This window comes from Dipodomys spectabilis, unplaced genomic scaffold (genome assembly GCF_019054845.1).
Source record: "Dipodomys spectabilis isolate Male_0828 unplaced genomic scaffold, ASM1905484v1 ptg000581l, whole genome shotgun sequence".
NCBI classification, from domain to species: Eukaryota; Metazoa; Chordata; class Mammalia; order Rodentia; family Heteromyidae; genus Dipodomys; species Dipodomys spectabilis.
The window spans coordinates 1,991,248-2,009,400 of NW_024871258.1; the positions used below are offsets into that span (position 1 = coordinate 1,991,248).

At 35.8% G+C, this 18,153-nt stretch overlaps 1 pseudogene; it reads right to left on the reverse strand.

Annotated features, from left to right (window-relative positions):
* Positions 1-9,460: 9,460 nt before the first annotated feature.
* LOC122100504 lies at positions 9,461-9,560 on the reverse strand (annotated as a pseudogene).
* Positions 9,561-18,153: the final 8,593 nt, after the last annotated feature.

The following is an 18,153-nucleotide window of genomic DNA, read 5'->3' on the forward strand; positions in this document are numbered from 1 at the left end:
GCTATGATCATTACATTCTCCAAGAGGAAAAAATGAAACAATTGATATCAAAGGACTACTAACACATTTTGACTTGTCATTAAGCATCTTCAATCATCAAAATCAACAGAAGACAATAGACAGGCTTATTTTTTAATGAAAAACAAGTGTCTTAAAAAAAACAAGAAATTGCAAGATGGTGGAGGAGAAGATAGAGGCTAAACAAACTCTCGAATAGGAAGCAGTTTTAGAGTTCCAGTGAACAGTCCTAAGCCAGAGAATCACACCAAGAATGCCTTCATAGGACAGAGAGTAAGGCCAGAGAGGGAAAATCCAGGCAAGGAGAAAGCTCTGAGCACTTGCCAGCAGCCGTTGCCGCGGAAGCAGCAGTGGCGGCGGCCGCATCAGTCACCATACCTGAATCACAGAGAGTCCAGGACGAAGGAGCCAGACGGGGCGGGATAGCAGATTCTACTCAACACCAGCAAGGGCCGACAAGGAGCAGACATCTTCATCCTGCAGTTTGCAGACCAGAGACCACCCAGGAACCAAGACTAGGCATGAGTAGAAGCCTGACATCCTCACTCTCCAACTCAGGCCTTGGAAGAAATCTAGAGTCATTTAGCAGGTCACAAGAGCCTAACTGATCTACCAGACTCAGCTCCACCCAGGGAAAAGCACCCAGCTCGGGCACCAGCCCCAGGAGTGGCTTTCTTCACTGGGTAATCAGAGCCAGAGGCTGACCCTCCCTTTAGCAGCCTTGAAAATCAGTAAACAGAAACTCTGAGAAAGGCTCCAGGCTGAGCTCTGTAAGTTTCTCACAAACCAGCCCCCGGGAAAAACTACTGTTTGCTGAAAAGCCTCAACTCTACCCAGAACCTAGCCTAATCACAGTATCTCCAAAATTGAGGGAAAAGCCATATCCCTCTTTTGTGATACTCAAAGAAGATCTGCCTCCCGTTGAACTAACCTGGGAAGAGGATCGCAAAAACCTGGGTAAAGCAGAGCATTTTTCTGCCTGTTCAAACAAACTGACTTAAGAAACCAACCAAGCCACAGGAACACAAGCAGAACAGAGACTCCAACAAGAGGCTCGTTCAGGTCACAAGGGAGATATAGGATTTTTCCCACCCATCCCAAAAAAATCAAAAAAGTTTTTTTTTTTTTTTGTATCTTTTATAAAAAATTTTTTTTCTAAAATTTTTTTTAATCTTTAATTGTTAACTTTTTTGGAAAAACAGTAGTTTTCTAGTAACATTTTTCCTCTTAGAATTTTATTTTAGGAGAAAATGTGTGTGTGCGTTTTTCTTTCTTTTTTTTCCGTTTTTTGTTTACCTCTACTGAACTTCTGATTTTTTTTTCTCTCTTTCTTATACTTTTCACCTTTTCTTCTCTTTCATTCTTCTTTATGTGACTTAGTTTTTGTTCTGTTCATCCTCAGATAAACGTAATCGATTATTAGACCTTATCCCCTATGGTGTACACACTTAATCCACAAACTTTTTACTCAATTCAAAACCTCTTAGACTTACATTCCTTAATAGCAGTACTACCACTTTATACCTATACAATATTTTAAGTATTTTTATTTTAAAATTTTTCACATCTCCTTTATAGCTCTCCCCTTCTCTCACTATATTCACATTCTTCTCTGAATAATTTGTCTTCGAAACTGCATAATATTTTTAATTTTTACTTTTCTATTTTTTCTGGTCTCTTTTTGTTCCCTTTCTCTGTTTTCTTTTTTTTCTCTCTCTGTTTTCATCCTATCCAAACTATTTCCTGCTTTGAGATTAGGACTTAGTTAACTCTCCCTGTGCCTTCCCACATCACTCTATTCCTATTTTTTACCCACATCTCTTCCAAAACCTGATAATTTCTGCTTCACCAAATTCTTTGTGGTTCTTAGCGCATTAATATATAGTTGTTTGATGTTGAATAGGTGTATCTGTTGAACTAGATTGTATCTGCAGATTATTGACTGTGCAAATACAGACGTTGGTTGATGCTTGCCTTAAGACAGTGTTCTAGCAGGAAATTGGTGTTATTTTCATCCCAAATAGGCATAGTAAGTCGGAAAAACACAAGAAAAATGGCATGTTCAGGTATCTCAACTCCCACTCATGATAATCAGGGGACAGAACAGGTAATGAATAATCCAGAGGAGAGTTCTCAAATAGCTCTACAAACACTGCTGGCAAACATGATAAATGAAAAGATTGAAAACATACAAAGGACTCTGTATGAGTGTGATAGGGAGAGATAGGAGGCAATCCAAAGGTTTATACAGGAATATCATGAGCGTGAGGAAGCTACTCATAAACCTGATATAGGATTTTCATGAGCAGCTTGAGAATACTCAAAGAGAAAGGCAGGAATGGCGTGAACAGGCTGAGAACACTCAAAGAAAACTACAGGAATGGCATGAATGGGAGGAAGCTAAGCAAAGAGTAATACAGGAATTGATAGAGCAGCATGAGAATACACAAAGATCACTAAAGGAATTCATGGGATCCATTAACAAAGAGCTGAAGAAAGTCAGATAGACCACAAAAGGAATGCTGACTGGAACCCAACAGAGGAATGGGAGTCCAAGGAAACCATAAACAATCAATTAAGGGATTTGAGAATAAACACTGAAAACCAAATTAAGGAAGTAAAGAAGTACATACAAGATATAAAACAAAGCTTCAACAAAGAATTTGAAGCCAAAAAGTTGACCAATTAGAAGGAAAAGAAATAAAAAAAAACACAGTAGAAACCCTTGACAGCAGGTTAAACCATGCAGAAGGTTGAATCTCGGGGATTGAAGACAGCCTTGATATTATAGAAAAAGAACATACAACCATCCAAGACAAGTCCAAGATATATGATAGATCTATCCAACAGTTGGAAGACACCATCAGAAGGCCTAATCTAAGGATAATGGGTGTAGAGGAGCACTAGAAACAGAAGTTAATGGTCTAGGAAATTTGTGTAACAGGATCCTAGCAGAGAACTTCCTAAACATGCAAAAAGATAGGCCTATTCAGATACAAGAAGCATTCAGAACTCCAAATAGACCAGATCAGAATAGGACATCCCACCGTCTCATTATAATCCACACAGTATCAATTCAGACCAAGGAAAAGCTCCTTAAAGCTTTCAAGGAGAAAAGATTAATCACCTATAAAGGGAAACCAAGTAGAATCAACTCAAATTTCTCAGCAGAGACAATCAAAGCAAGAAGAGCCTGGAATGATATATGCAATGCCCTAAAAACCAACAACTATCAACCAAGAATACTGTACCCAGCTAAGGCCAAATAAAAAACTCCCATAGCAAAGAAAAATTGAAACAATACATCTTCACCAAGCCAGCCCTACTAAAGGTTCTTAAAGATGTCCTACACATAGAAAACCAACAAGACCACAATAAAGGCCAATAAACAGAACCCAAACTGAGAATCCAAGAACCATAGGAAGCACCCAGTTTTCTCATCCTGCAAGAAGGTGGGTAACATGGCAGGAACTCCCAAATATCTCTCAGTCCTATATCTCAACATTAACGGACTTAACTCTCCAATTAAGAGACATTTAATGTCACCTTGGATTAAAAAAAAAGATCCTTCTATCTCCTGCCTTCAGGAGTCACCTCCTGCCCGTAAAAACAAACACATTTTCAAGATTAAAGGCTGGAACAAAATCTACCAAGCAAACGGGCAGGAGTTGAAATCCTAATATCAGATAAAATAGACTTCAAATTAAAATTTGTGAGAAGAGATAAAGAAGGTCGCTACATGCTAATTAAAGGATTTCTCCTTCAGGAGGATATTACAATTCTAAATATCTATTCACCAAACAATAAAGTACCCAAATTTATCCAAGAAACACTACTTTCCCTCAAATCCCACATTGATCCAAAGACATTAATTTTTGGGGATTTTAACACACAACTCTCCCCAATAGACAGATCAACTCGGCAAAAACTCAACAAAGAAACCGCAGATCTAAATAACTGCATAGATCAACTAGATTTAACAGATCTCTACCGAATATTTCACTCAGCATCATAAAAATACACATTTTTCTCAGCAGCACATGGAACATTTTCTAAAATAGACCACATTTTAGGTCCCAAAGCAAACTTGTCCAAATTCAGAAACATTGAAGTGATACCTTGCATTCTCTCTGACCACAAGGGAATAAAATTAGAACTCAACACCAAAAGCCACCAAAGAAAATCCGGTAACAAATGAAGGCTGAACAACACATTGCTGAATCACGACTGGGTCAAGGAAGAGATTAGAAAAGAAATTCAAATGTTCATGCTATTCAACAAAAATGAGCACACATATTACCAGGTCCTCTGGGACACAGCTAAGGCAGTACTCAGAGGCGAGTTTATAGCTCTGAGTTCCTACATCAACAATTTGGAGAGATCTGAAACCAACAATTTATTGAGACATCTGAACCTCCTTGAAAAAGAGCATCAAGATAAACCCCAATCCAGTAGACAGAAAGAAATAATTAAAATTAAATTAGAATTAAATTAATTAGAATTCAAAAATACTTTAGAAAGAATCAACAAATCTAAGAGTTGTTTCTTCGAACAAATAAACAAAATTGACAGACTTTTAGCAAATCTTATCAGAAAAAGAAGAGAACCCACCCAAATAAATTAACTCAGATATGAGAATGGAAACATCACCACAAAAACAACCAAGATTCAGAAAATTATAAGGGAATACTTCTCAAATCTTTATGATAATAAGTTTGGGAACTTGGCAGAAATGGACCTTTTCCTAGCAAATATTGACATGCGAAAACTAAACCAAGATGAGTTATACCATGTTAACAGGCTCATATCAAGCATTGAAATAGAAACAGCAATAAGAAACCTCCCAGCTAAGAAAAGTGCAGGGCCAGACGGTTTTACAGCAGAATTCTACAAGGCCTTCAAAGCAGAGCTCACACCAATACTCCTCCAACACTTCAATGAAATTGAAAGTTCACTACCGAACACATTCTATGAAGCCATCATAACCCTCATCCCCAAACCAGGCAGGGACTCAGCAAAAAAAGAGAAATATAGACCCATTTCTTTGATGAACATTGATGCAAAATTTCTCAACAAAATTTTGGCCAATCGACTTCAACAATTCATCCAAAAAATCATACACCATGTTCAAACAGGATTCAATTCAGGGATGTAAAGTTTGTTCAATATACGCAAATCAATTAATATTATTTACCACATCAACAGGAGCAAGAATATGAACCACATGGTTATCACAATAGATGCAGAAAAAGCATTCGACAAGAACCAACACCCGTTTAAGATGAAGGTTTAGGAAAAATTAGGAATCCATGGAACATTCCTCAATACAATAAAGGCTGTATATGACAAACCTACAGCCAGAATTATACTTAATGGTGAAAAACTGAAGCCATTTCCTCTTAACTCAGGAACAAGACAAGGATGTCCACTCTCTCCACTTCTCTTCAACCTAGTATTAGAATATCTAGCTACAGAAATAAGAAAAGTTGCAGACATAAAGGGGATCCAAATTGGGAAAGAAGAAATAAACCTCTCCCTCTTTGCAGATGATATGATCTTGTATTTAAAAAATCCCACAGACTCCATTCCCAAATTACTCAAGCTGATTCAAAACTTTGGCAAAGTAGCAGGGTATAAAATTAAGGCCCGAAAATCAATGGCTTTTCTGTATGCCAACAATGAGAAAAGTGGGGCTGAAATTAGGAAAGCAACTCCATTTGTAATAGCCCCAGAAAAAATAAAACACCTAGGAATTAACTTAACCAAAGAAGTGAAGTACCTCTATGAAGAAAACTTTAAAAACTTGAAAAAGGAAATCAAAACAGAACTTAGAAAATGGCAAAAACTCCCATGCTCCTGGATTGGAAAGATTAACATCGTGAAAATGGCAATAATTCCCAAGGTTATCTACAAATTCAATGCGATACCTATCAAAATTCCAACCTCATTCTTCAATGAAATAGAAGAGGCAATCCAAAAATTCATATGGAACAATAAAAGACCCCGAATAGCAAAAACAATCCGCAACAGAAGGAACAGTGCTGGAGGAATATCAATACCAAATTTCAAACTCTACTCTAAAGCCATAGTAATCAAAACAGCTTGGTATTGGCACAAGAACAGACCTCAGGGCCAATGGAATAGAATTGAAAACTCAGAAATTAACGTACAGACCTATAGCCATCTAATCTTTCAAAAGGGAGGTAAAAAATTAGAATGGAAGAAAGACAGCCTCTTCAGTAAATGGTGCTGGCAAAATTGGTTAACTACTTGTAGAAAACTAAATTTAGATCCTAATCTATCACCCTGCACCAGAATGAACTCCAAATGGATCAAAGACCTTGGAGTCAAAGCAGACTCTCTGAAAACATTACAGGATTGAATAGTAGAAAACCTAGGTCTCTTTGGCGCAAGCGGACATTTTCTTAATAGAGACCCAGAAACACAAGAAATCAAAGAAAGATTGAACAAATGGGATTGCATGAAGTTGCAGAGCCTCTGCATGGCAAAGGAAATAGCTAGCAAGATGAATAGAAAGCCTACGGATTGGGAGAAGATCTTCAGTAGCTATACTACGGACAAGGTTCTCATATCTAAAATATACGTGGAACTCAAAAAATTAAATCCCCCAACAACAAATCCTCAAAGAAACAACTGCCCAATAAATAAGTGGGCTAAAGACTTGAAGAGAAACTTATCTGAAGAAGAAAGAAGGATGGCCAATAGACACATGAAGAAATGCTCAACATCCATAGCCATAAAAGAAATGCAAATCAAAACACCATTGAGATACCTCCTCACACCAGTTAGAATGGCAAAAATCAAGAACTCTAACAACAACAGATGCTGGAGGGGATGTGGACAGAAGGGAACCTTACTTCATTGTAGTTGTGAATGTAAACTTGATCAACCACTTTGGAAAGCAGTATGGAGGTTCCTCAAAAGACTTCACATAGAGCTCCCCTATGACCCAGCAATCACACTTTTGGCATTTACCCAAATGTTTTCAAGCAAAACCACACTAAAGCTACCAGCACAACTATGTTTATTGCAGCATTATTTACCATAGCTAAATTATGGAACCAACCCAGATGCCCCTCAATAGATGAATGGATCAAGAAAATGTGTTATATATAAACAATGGAATTCTATGATTCCATCAGAAATAATAACATTGCCTCATTTGTTAGGAAATGGAAAGACTTGGAAAAATTATATTGAGTGAAGTAATCCAAGCCCAAAGAAACATAGGTCCCATGGTTTCCCTTATTTGCAATATCTAGTATATATATGAGTCAGGCAGAATAGGTCAGATAAGGCGAAGTTAGGAAAATGAACCCTAAGATATGTATTTAAATGTTTTTTTTTCTTTCATGCATTTGTTTCTAACTTATTGATAAGATTATTTCTTTGTTGCTTTGTATGTCCCTCCCCCATAGTATAACCCCTGCTTTCACTGTATTTGATGTCGGCATAATTTGTGGAGAGGGAGGGAAAAAACAAGTCGTTTAAATAAGGATACAAGTGGACCCGTTGCCACAATGAGAAGTTCACCTTGTCACCTTGAAACGAACTTTACAACTTTTGTGTGTGGGGGGGGGAGGATTGGGTGGGTGGAGTAGGGGAGGCTGGGAAGGGATGGGAAAGGTAAACAAAGGAGGAGGCTACAATGCTTGATAAGAAATGTACTCACTATATTGCCCATGTAATTGTAAACCCTCTGTACAGTATTTTCACAATAAAAAAAAACATGGTATTTAAGTAGTCATGCAAAGGACTTCTATTTCACTACTGCTTTATACATTTTTTTCTAATGTTGAGTACCAATAAATAATGGATATATTAGAAAGCTCTTAAAGCTCATATATTGAATAGTAAGTTCTCTTACAGTATATCATTGTATTTCCCAAATCATTTACGTAGAAGGCATTGATTCCTATTTTCTCATTCCTAGAATAAGCTACATATGAAGACACCACTGGTCCTCATTTTCAGTCTGTGCATTTGAATACAGAGGAAAGTCTTTCCTCTGCTCTCTATCAATTCCCTACTCTCCAGTTAGAATAATTTAAAATGGTAAAAATGAAGAAAGAGAAAATAAATCATGGTGAAAAAACATGCAGAAAATTCACCAGATTTTTCTGACCAGTTCAACCAACGTGAAGTATTGGGGAAATACATGGACAACTCATTCCCACTGGTACTCAAAGTCTCTAGTTAGGCAATTCTGATGAAGACAAGGAACAAGATGCAAACGTGAGGAATGGTAGCAATTGCAAGAAAATAATGAAGAAGAATGCATGCAAATTTCTTCTTTGGGCTTACTGCAGTGGGGAGACTACTTTTCAAAAAGGCCACTCATATGAATACCAGGGATGAGGATACGTATACCCCTCTTCATCGGGAAGCCTAGAGTGGACATGTAGCCATTGTCCATGAGTTGGTAGCTCAAGGCAGATATTCATGCAATAACTGTGAATGTCTTGGCACCCCTGCATAGTACTTATATGTGGATTAATACCAGAATGGATTCTTTCTTACTTCATCATGATGCAGATACCAATCCGCAAACTAAAGGCCTCTTGACCCCCTTGCATCTTGCTGCTGGGAATAGAAATAGCAGATATGCTGTATCTCCTTCTGGTGAACCATTATTTCAAACCGGGTCTGAAGAACAACTTGGAAGAAACTGCATTTGATATTGCCAAAAGGATAAGTATGTATCACTACCTCTTTGAAGTTGTAGAAGGCTGTACAAATTATTCTCCTACGTAGTAATGGTTTGGTTAAGTTTCTTAAATTTCAAAAGTGCCATTCCATCCTTTGTGTCCATACAAAATATTTTCATAATAAAAAGCAACAGCAATATCTTAATTTAAAAATTCATCGATTCCATGGTATTCTTCCACGTGAATTGCCTCACTTTGATGTCAAAATGTATTCAAGAGTTGTTTTATGCATCTATAATGATTTCTGCAGAGTTTGTGTTTTTTTTTTTTAATTTTAACTTATCTGTTGAAATGAATAGTATAGAAACTAAAGTTATTCCTGGTGCTTGTCTGAAAAAAAGTATATCTAGGTTTGTATAAAGTCCATAATCTATTTCATTATCTTCTAGATATAATACTTTAAAGTCTACATTTTTATAATATATAGGTTCATTAATAAATGTGTCCTTTCAGATTACATTTCATATAGAAAAAGTTAAGATTCCTTTTTTCCTAGGTCCTTATAGTATTTTATTTCTTTGGGTGAAGATGACAATGTTATCTAATTTCAAGTTTTGTAAAGGTTATGCTATGTAAGGGCCTTTCTAAAGTGAAGATTTAATACACTGATGTCAAACTAACCTTTAATTCTATGAATTACATGTATTGTTACACTTGTATTTTTGTAATCAACTCTTTAATAACTGTTTTTCATTTCTTGCATTTGAAGAATGAAAAATATGGAATATTTCACGAATTTTTGTATCATCCTTCTGCAAGTGCCATGTTAATCTCTGTATTGTTGTCATTTGGGTAGACCTGATGCTGAAGCATGTAGTATCCTCTAAATTTAAGTAGTTCATGATGCAATCTTTATACAGGCATATATCCTTGGTTGCCTATTTGTAACAAGGAACCATTATTGTTCCTAAAATGCTATTGATCTTATTTCTCTAAATTTCTGTGTTTAGTGGGAAAAACTTATATTGTTTGGTGGATTACTCACATTTGCAATTTTTGTCAATGACTACACTGTCATTTTCATTTTAAATTTGATCATATTTTGAAGCCTTTATTGCTAAGTCCAAAGGTGATGGCTTTTCAAGTACTTACTTATCAACTGAGTTAGCTTTGTGGAGCTAATGGATTCAAAGTAAGCCTTGCTTAAGAGCTACTTCTAAACTTCTGCAGCTTAAAATTTCGCAACGAAGTCTCACTGGCACAAATGTCTTCCAGACCCTTTACCCTTCTTCCATGTAGGAACAAACCAACCAGAATATTTACTCTGACAGCATAGATTGTCTTACTGGAACAAAACTAATCTTAGTTACAAGGGTTCAGAGAGAGATTACCAGTTTAGACCGAATTGTTCAGAATAGAAGGTATTTTATCAAAATATAATTGTTTATTATACCTATCATTTCAAAAGTAGCTAAAGCCAAGAAGATGAAAAAATTGTTCATATGCATGTTTACATAATATCCTGGTCTGTCTACCATCCAATCAGGTAGTATCCCCGGGTCTGAGGATACAAGGTCCCAGTTATCTGCATCATCAGAAAGCAAGGTCAAGACTTCTGACCTTGGCCCATGCAACATGCTAACGAAAAGTAATTGAAGACCCATCTCAATTTCTAATTTCCTATAATATTTCAGCGCCCCAATTCCTTGTAGGAATTAGTAGTAAGCAATTGTGAAATGTAAGGCAACTTAAAATGAAAGATGAGATCACAAAATATGAGAGAAAGTACTGTAGTTCAAACTTTCAATTTACAGATGACCAGCCCATATGAGTAAACAAAATCACAAATGTCACAAATTATTTTTATATCCCTCTCCTAATGATAAATGAAAGATTTCAGTCCAGCATAAGTAGGCCAAAAATAATTCCTGGAATGATAGATCCATAATTGTTCTACCAAGGCTAGGAAAACTTGACTTAGAAGTCAAATATAATTTAGAAAACCATTAATTGAGAAGATCCTTAGTGCTTCAAAACACTGGTACTTCAGGAAAACTTAGTTCTGTAGTATAAAAATGTTATCATTCTCAAACCAATGATAACCTACATTTAATATTCTGAAGGTATATTCCTTTTCAAATAAATTTTAAAAATCTTATTCACCAAAATAACACTTGACAAGTAGATAATAGTGACATTAAAAGTTTTTCAAGTGTAGGAATCAAGTTACCATAGAGATGATTTATTTACCAAGCATAAATGCCAAGTAAGTTCAATCATTCATTAAAGTGTAGAAATAGTATCTCCCACCATTTGCGTTGTTCAGTAGGTGCCTTCCAGAAATCTGTTAAATAGATCAGCCTTCCATTACTCAAACCCAAATATTAGCTAATAAAGTAAATTTCATCACATAAGAAGGTAAAGTTTAAAGTCACTAATAGTTGCCTTATCATGTGTTGCCTTATCATATGTTTTCCCTATCTGTCTAGCATAGCAAGGAATATGACTTTAAGTTTTGCATATGGGTACTCATCATAGATGTGACAAACATAAAATCTGTCTTCTATTTCTATCATATTCCTCTACAGTAGTAAATATTAGTTTTCTTCTTTTTCCAAAACTTATAGCTAGTAGAAAATATCATCCCATGTAAAATAAAATAATCACACACTATTGTACAAAGCCATTTATAAAAACTGGTAGTTACGTATAAATTCTAAGCGATTTTTAAACTTCCTTGTTGACTAAAGATTAATCTTCCAAAAAGATGAGAATAAAATCAGGTCTAGGTTCTTCACGTCTCCAGTCTCGCAAATTGTTATTGCAGTTCAAGTGTATGCAGGATTGAAACTCCATGGAAAGTATATAAACCTTTCAAATTATTAACAGACAGTTTAACAGAATGACTATCAGGAAGTTGAAACCAGAAAGAAATAATAGTAAAGACATAAAATGAATGAAAAATGGAAAAGAGGCAAGTACAGCTAGAATACTCAATGTACACAAGTAATAAAGGAAGTGGTAAATCTGAAATAAATCTTGGAGAAAGGGTTGGTTCAGACTGATAGAAGGAGTGACTCTGATCCAGGAGCATTTGACAATTAGATAGACATATTTAATTGTAACACACTTGCACAACCTTTTGAAATTCAGTTAAAAACACAACTACAAACAAAAACACACAAAAATCACCACCAAACAGCAATCTCTAAAGTGTGTGTATATGATCTCACAAAATTTTAAGCAGTTAATGAAAGGCAGTCTTTGGAAAAGCAAACAAAGATGTTCAAAGAATACAGTTTGTGGTAGGGGAGAATTTTGAACAGATATAAATAGATTGTTAAAGGTTATAAATCATCTACATGTACTGGAAATATTTTCTTCTGTGTGTATTGTTTGTCTGAACTGGTTACTCCAGTCCTCAGCCACACTTGATAGCTTGTGAAAATAGAATGGAAGAAACAATATCAGGAACCCATTACACCACTGGAGAGAAAACAATCCTCTATGGTTTCTCTCATCTCTCTTCACTACTCTTTTCTCATACTTTTAATAAAATCAAGTCATTTTGAATTATATCTTTCCTTCTTTTTCAGAGAATTATGTTTGGTAATTAAATGTCAATTCACAAATTTTGATGTCTTTTTTTTTAAGAACTTTGAATTTAAATTCCACTGCAACCTTGTTTCACACAGTGAGAGTACATTTCCTAGGTAAGGAAAATTCTCAAGGGAAGCTAAAGGATTTACTGCAAGGTTTGTGAGGTTTGTTTGTTTAGTGTGAAAATGAGCCATATTCGCCCACATTGCTCCCTCTCAGCTAAGTCTCCATGGATTTCTTTGCATGAAAGCCTATTTTCCCAGGCAATTTTAAATTTTCTTGATAGGCTAAGTTGTTAAAAAGTTTGAACAATTAAAATTTACCTGTCATTAAATTTAAAACTCTTTTGAAATTCCTTTATGAGAATCGCGAATTCAACAATCCTAATTCCACCTTTACCATCAAAAACAGTTAACATATGTTTGCATGATATAGTGTCCATAAAACTATTATTTTTTAGTGGCTTTGTTATGCGTATATATGACCATATAAGCTGATGCTGAGCAACATGAACTCCAAGATATGGAGAGATATTTATTTGCGGTTGTTGTTTTTGATGTACTATGTGATTTCTATTTTCTTTGAGATTTTCCCCTATGGTTTATCCCCTGGGGTGTTTGATTTTGGTGCCCTGTGTATTGTGTATACATTTACATTAATTAGGGAAGCGAACAGGAACAACAAAATGGCGAGACAAAGGACAAAGGGCAAACCAATGCAATAGCAATACTCACAGGACAATAAGTTGGAAATGTACATTACAACTTGTGAGGGATATTGGGATGAAGGAAAAATTGTGAGAAAGATTAAAGAGGGGATAACAAGTTTGAAAATTTATATATTCACTACCTTACAATGGCTGTAACCCCACTGCACATCATTTTCACATTAAAATTAAATTTAAAATATAAGCTGATGAAATAAAATTTCACTGTTTTGGTATTGTAAATATTATTCTTTATGTAGTAAATTTTAAAAATCGGTATTATTTGGCATCTAATTTGAATTATTTACCTCTTCTTTATCAGAGGTTGATCAACTTGAATGATATCCAACTAGACAATTTTTTCACAATATACATGCCAATATTTTGAAAATAGAATAAATTTAGTACTTTCTTATACTAAAACAGAAAACAGTTTAATTCTATGGAAACCCATAACTTTTAAAAGTAAATAAGTTGTCAAGAGGACAGAATGTATGTGTTCTTCAAAATTCCTATGATTAATAACTACTCATTTTCAAATTCTGAACATTCTGTACCTGAGAGATTCAAAATATACCTGTTTGCATGTTATGTAATTCTGCAATAGATACATTTTCCAATGGGGTGTTACAGACTGAGAAGTGAACAGAAAAAAGCCACATTCTGGTATAGGATAAAACTATGAAGCATGTTATAATTAATTCTTCAAGAGTAGCAGTTGTTTCTCAGATTAAGCTATTATTTCTATGACCATCAATCACAAGATTTATGCCATAAAGTCATCCTAGACCAACAGTTTCCAACTTTTAGGGTGCACCTCAAATTTCCCTTAATTCACATCAAGAATAGCTAATCTCCATTGTGAAAATACACTGCACCTCTGCTAATGTGATGCCTTCCGTGTTCTGGAAATAACACCGCAATTAACTGTGTTGCATCATTTTTCCTCTACTGGTATTCTTGCAAATATTATTTATATTTATACTTTTTAAACTATCATACATAATGAGGATGCTAAGGTTGGAAGATTACAGTTCAAAGCCCACTGAACTAGGTCCTGAGAGGAGACTTGAGCTGGGGCAGCTTCTTTACAGGTTTTGTTTTTGTTTTAGGGATTATAGAAAAAAAAATCCTTGGCTCCAAGCAGCCCAGTTCTTGGAATGAAAAGAATGTCTCTGGGTCCCCCTCCCCTTAACAACTTAACCCACCTTTGTTCTGTTAAGGAATGACCAATTAAACAGACAGCCATGGATTTGATCCCTTTAATAATGATTACTTGACTCTCTTACTATCTCTGGTCCCTATCTATGTAACAGTTTTAAACGTTTTGAAGAACGTTCACTTGAGGACTTTCTAACATTAAAAATTATCACTTGATTCTAGTCTTACACAGGACATATTTTCTATTGTTTTCTAACTTTTCTACATATTCTGATATTTGCTTCATTTGTGTATTTGTGTGTGCAAATATAAGTGCCTCTATGTATGTGTATGTCTGTATGTATGTATGCAAAAGCCTCAAGCTCTTATTAAGTAATCTTGCTCATGACTGGTATTCCAATACTTGAGCAATTCTTCCAATCCAACTTCTGGCTGGTTAATTATAGATAGTTTCTCAAAGACTGTTCTGCTCAGGCTGGATGAAAACTGAACTTCCCAGACTTCTTTACATTCTTAAGTTTTATTTCTCCAGTAGTAACAACTTACAAACATTTTGTGAGTGTAAAGGCTAAGCTGTAGCATAGATTTTTAACTCAAGAATTCATATAAAGATAGATGAACATGCACATTACATATGCTGAGTGTACACTGTGAGAAATGTGATCTTAAGCTGGGTGGTGGTGAGATCTTCGGATAGTTTTCAAACCAGCTCGGGCAGGAAAGTCCCAGAGACTCTTTTTCCAATTAACTACAAGAAAACTGAAAGTGGCACTGTGGCTCAAGTGATAGAGCATTAGCCTTGAGCTGAATACCAGAGGGACAGCTCCCAGGCCCAGAGTTCAAGTGCCAAGACCACCACCAAAAATAAAATATATAAGTAAAGGAAAGAAAAAAATGTGGTCTTATCCAACAGTTCATGATTAGTATAATCCCTGCTCTCTCAGGATGGATTTTTTTTCCAGTTAAGTTCATGCTCTTATATCTGATTTGCATTGGAAACTTAATTATGCTTTCATTCTACTCTCTACAACGTTGCATGATGAGCAAGCGTGATTTAGAAGGGGAGTGGCCTCATACTTCGTGTTCTATGTAGGAGTAATGCTTTCTCTGTATCACTGTCATAAATCTACATACTGGATTTGGCTTTATTGTTTCAATGTTGTCTTATTTGTAGAATCTTCTATAGTGTATTGAACCCTTACACTTAAACACAAAATTTCTCTTTCTCCTATTATTGCTATTGTTTCCTTACTGTTAACTCATGTACACTTGGAAAATAATGTGCAGCACATACACTCAAAAAAAAATGATCTGAGAAACTTCTTCCCATTTAAAATTCGCCTTAATTTATAGAGAATTTCAAAAGTTTGAACTCAATATACTCATGGATAATGTATTTATAAGCAATATAATTTCATATTTTCTCTTAACTAAGTTGTCTCTGAAACACCTTTTACCTCAGGTCAGGGTGTCCTTGTGTTATTTCGGTGAAGCAAGAAAACATTCATTATACCTCAGGTAGCACCATAGATTGTTCCTGAAAGTAACTGTTACTGGATGTGGAAACTGATCCCAGGAGAGGAATGGAACATAGAGGATTGACAAAGTTCAAGTTAACTTGTGCTTTTCTTTTGACTGTACAAGAAAAAAACCCAAGGCTTGAAGGGAACTCTGTCCCTGACTTTTTCGTGTGTGTTTTTACTCATATATAACTTTTCTGTAAACTTCTAGTTGAGAGTATTACAAAGAGAAATAATGTGTCATTTGAAGGCTAGCATAGAACAAAAGGAAATAACGTTGATTTAAATATGTTCTACTGCAGGGACTGGGAAGGTGGCTCAGTGGTAGAGCGCTTGCCTTGCATGCATGAGGCCCAGTTTCGATTCCTCAGCAACACATAAGCAAAAAGTAAGCCAGAAGTGGTGCTGTAGCTCAAGTTGTAGAGTTGAAGAGCTGAGGGACAGCGCCCAGGCCTAGAGTTCAGGACCACAACTGTTCCCCCCCCCAATAAAAAAACATCCTACTGCAAAAAAATAAAGACATGGAGGTTTTAAAGTGTCTTATGGATGGATATTTCACCCCTGAGATGATTCTCTTGTTGCAGGAGTCAGTTATCAATTCTTTTTGTTTGGTCCTAAATTCTCCAGAGCAATAAGGATTCCAAAAAAGCATCCAGTGAGTATCATCAACAAATAGCCTCTTCTCAGACCAGTACTCCTTTAAAGAGGGTCCCAATGAAATATCTGGGGTTTTTTTTGCTTGTTTTTTTAGTTTGTGTTGGTTATGGGGCTTGAACTCATAGGCTGGATCCTGTCCCTGAACATTTTTCTTTCCTGCACACCTGCCCAAAGCTAGTACTCTACTGCTTGAACCAAAACTCCACTTGTGGCTTTTTTGCTGTGTAATTACAGATAAGATTTTGACAGACTCTCCTGCCAGGGTTGGCTTCGAACTAAGATAGTAAGAAAGCCAAGTGACATCAATTGTATAGATGTCTCTTTTCCAACAAGAAATATTAGATGAAGTTTATTGTAAAGCTAATATTTGACATTTTTTTCTTTTTCTTTTATTGTGAGAATACCGTACATAGGAGTTACAATTACTCAGGCAAAATAACGAGTACATTTCTTATTAAGCATTGTTGCCTCTTCTTTGTTTCCCCTTCCCTTCCCTTCCCATCCCTTCCCATACTCCCCCTCTCCCCCACCCCATTCTCCTCCCACACCAAAGTTGTAAAGTTCGTTTTTCCACATAACGACTTGTACATCTCATTGTTGCAATGGGTCCACCTGTAACCCTAGTTAAACGATTTGGTTTTAGAGAATATGTCCAGCAAAGAATCCATAACATAACTCTGCAAAAGTAAGTGCACTGAATCATTTTGGAATTAATTTTGTTTTCTTGGGAAGATTATTTATCTTGTCATTCCTTTTGGGGAAACTTAAAGTCATATTTCAGTTTTTTGTTGGTTGTAGGGTTTGAGCTCTGATCCTGGGCACTGTCCCTCAGGTCTTCAGTTCAAGTTGAGCGCACTACCACTTTAGCTACAGCACCACTTCCGATTTTTTGGTGGTTAATTGAAGATTAGGGTCTCATGGACTTTCCTGGCAAGGCTGGGTTTGAACCACAATCCTCTGTTCTCAACCTCCTGAGTAACTATGATTACAGGTGTAAACCACCAGCACCCATTTCATATTTGCATTTATGTGAACTGAATGACACTGTGTACACAAAGAATGGAAATTTTAACCAAATGATGACATTGCAGCTTTTCAGAAAAATTGAGGTAGCAGTAAATATGTCCTCCTTTTCCATTTTGTTACATTAATGAGTCATGAGCTATGGGACCCTTACATTAGCATCTTGTGACATCTGTATAGGTGTATTTATGATCAGGAAATGTTCATAGAGAAATATAGAAAGACTGAGATTTTTAGAAAACAAAGGAGATAAGGTGTGAAAGAACAGCATAGAAGGAGATACATTTACCACACAGAGATTAAGAACTAGCCTAAGAGATTTAGAATGCTAAAGGCAATGAGGAAAAGCCTAGTTGACAACTAGTTCTTCAATTACCAAAAATGGTTCTCTAGACCAGTTTCTGGTATACATTTTTTACTGTCATTTATTCCTTCCATCTGGAGTTATTCCTTATTTTCTTTCACAACTATTAATTAGCCTCTGCCTTTTTGGTGCCGAAACTGACCAAAAAGATTTCAAAATCACACTTAGACTACTTTTCCCTTTGTGATTAACAGTGATGACACAAAATCCTGGAATCCTGAATTTCCAGAATTAATCTTCAGCCGACATCTAAGCACATTCCTGTCATTAATTGCTGTGACTTAATGAACAAAACTTTTTTCAACACAGTATCCTAACATAAATATAGTACATGAATTAGGGACTATTTTCAGGTGTCAGTATGGAAGGAGCTATTATATATTTCAAGTATGCATTCTTTATTTTCCATTTAATAATTTTTTTTGCCAGTCCAGG